At 33.3% G+C, this 2,656-nt stretch overlaps 1 non-coding gene across 1 annotated transcript; it reads left to right on the top strand.

The window, feature by feature from the left end:
- Window positions 1-2,125: 2,125 nt before the first annotated feature.
- Window positions 2,126-2,257, top strand: LOC117203922 (small nucleolar RNA SNORA42/SNORA80 family). The gene has a single exon (XR_004486885.1). It is a non-coding gene; the product is annotated as a small nucleolar RNA SNORA42/SNORA80 family (small nucleolar RNA).
- The last annotated feature ends 399 nt before the right edge of the window (window positions 2,258-2,656 follow it).

Genomic DNA, 2,656 nt, shown 5'->3' with positions numbered 1-2,656 from the left:
TTGGCCAGCCACTGGAAGCTGTCTGTGTATCTCACTTTTTAAATCGAAATTCCTTATTTTAAAATAATTAAATATCAATTTACTCTCTTTAAGTTTTTCAAACTACTTTAGCTAAAGCCAATGGTTCAATTGTTTGCTTCAAAAAGAAATATGAGTATCTATATTCTTGTAAATTATAAAACTCAATTTTTATCATCTTCTATTCTTGCATTAATCTTTTTTTATCAAATGATGAGTTTAAGTAGATAAAATATCACCATTAAAAATATATTTACCCAGATATACACATACATACACGTGCACACACACCCACTACAGATCAACCCAAGAACAGCCCTCATGTTGATTTTCAGCTTAACTCCACTCTTAGGTTTGTACTTGAAGCAACTGATTAACATAAGGTGAAATATATTGCTATTAAACTTTGAAATAATTTTAGGAAAGTGATGGCATCAAAAGAAAAGGGTAAAACCAAGATTTGCATATCATACCATTTTAGCTTCTTCTTTTCTATATTCTTATGTAAAAAATGCTTTTTTTTCTCCTGATGTTTCTTTTTAAACACCTTTTTATTATCCTTTTCAGTGGGTAAACTGATTTACTGTCTTGCTGCCTAAGCACTGCTACTGGTGAACAGACCTTATCTCTGGCCTAATATTGAATTTTTTGTTGTTGTTTTTGCTTTTTGTTTTTTTTACTTCATTTTGATTTTGGACACCTGGATCTCCTTGTATCTATTAATGGGAAATTTGAGTGACTGGAAAATATTTAATACAGTATTTAGTACTTGTGTATCTTTAGAACACTTCCAAAGATATAGTGAAATTTTTTTTGAAGGAAGGCTTATGTTTTTTTATTCCTATTCAATACAGAGCAAAGGGAGATTTGACCAATATTTAGCTCATCTGATACCATCGTCTCACCTGATTTCATTATGTCATGTATTTCCAGTTGCACACATTAATCTGCAGCATCCTGCGATTTTCCAAAGTAGAAGTCATATTATGAAATTAAAAGGCTTTTATCAAGGTATTATGTCTGTTTACCAATGAACATGTGAAATAAAATCATTGCTTTCTAAGTGAGGTCGAACCTCACGATGGCAGGCAAATCACCCTGCCAAATCAGCACCACATCACACAAATTTCTCAGACTATGCCACAGTGCAGAGATGGCATAGGGTCTGATCTGCTTTGGTAATGAATTAACCTCATCCATGAGTGTATTTATACTACACACCAGTCTGAGAGATTGTGTATTATAAATGATAAAAAAATGAATTGAGTTAAGAAAATTGTTATGATCTCCAAGGGTCCTTCAATGCCTGCATTATATGATTCTAAGACTCTTACCTAGAAAACATCTGATTTAATTGACCAAATATGTTTGTCTATTCAAATTAACAGATACTGCAGATGTGAATCCTGGACTGGAGAATTGATAAAGTTAATTGTGTGAATGTTTTCTTTCCAGGCAGACGATCAAGAGAGTTAATCATTAAAAGCTTTTTGAAAATGGAGGTTATTGGATAATATAGTCTAATTATTCTACCTAAATCACAGTATTCTTGAATATTATTAATATTAGCCTTTTTTTCCACTTACCCTCTCATATTATTTTATTAGCCCAAACCTGATGTGGATAGACTCCTTCTAGTATTTTCAATCGTGAAAAGTTTTAAAAGGAACATCAATTGTATATAAATAAAACTCCATATACATCCAATATTTAAGGGTAAAACAACATTAATAATATCTATTTTATATCTAATGCCTCCCATTAGTTTTGCCTGAGGTTTTCAATGTCTTTTAAAATATCTTTTAATTCTTAAATTCCGCTTTCATCCTCCTTCTTCCAAGCAATTTATTTGTAGAAGAAACCAGGTAATTTATCCTATACAGTTTCATACACTCTGGAGATATTAATTTTTACTAAGAATTCAACCAAAATGCTATTAATACAATGCTAACCATTTAGCATCATATTTCACTTGTTATTTTTCCAAGGTTCTTTTACAGGATCTGATTTGATCCATTTGGTCCTTCCATCACAAGTAAAATCCTTAATGAGAATGGCACCTCTAGGGAACCGTAATGAGATACGAGGTTAAAGAAGCCGTGTCAATGCATGGGTTTAGATTTATGGCAAGCCCGTTCCCCTGGGCCTCTCATAGTGTCCCATGTCAGAGCAAACTGGCCCCGAACCATTGCCTGGCCTCTGTCTGTAGGCCACAGGCACTGAAGTGGTTTGCACAGTGGAAAAGAAAAGGGGAAAAAAAAAAAAAAAGAAGCCAGGTCAGACTGGTCGTATGTTTACCCTTAGTTGTTTGAGGTCGGCTGCTAAAAGCTGAGTTGCCATCAAGGTGAGATCCCAGGGATGCTTATCAAACTTCAGTGGCAACAAGCAAGGCAAAATTATTTTAAAGGAATACTGAATTTTAAAACTATGGAAGAAGCAAAGACAACAGCATGCAAATCAAGGGAAGATTTGAGCAAACAATTTAATAGAGGCATAGCCATAACCAGTACAAGTATGTGGAAACAATTTTAAGGAATATTTCTTCTAAGGCCAAGTTTGAAGTTTTATATAAATCTTGACAGACTGGGCACATATTAGGTTACATTGGAAATCCAAATATTAATTTCCTAATTTTATG

The sequence above is a fragment of the Orcinus orca genome, chromosome 7 (genome assembly GCF_937001465.1).
Source record: "Orcinus orca chromosome 7, mOrcOrc1.1, whole genome shotgun sequence".
In the NCBI taxonomy this organism is placed as follows: Eukaryota; Metazoa; Chordata; class Mammalia; order Artiodactyla; family Delphinidae; genus Orcinus; species Orcinus orca.
The sequence above is the reverse complement of the archived record's forward strand: the minus strand, read 5'-3'. Positions and strand labels throughout refer to the sequence as shown.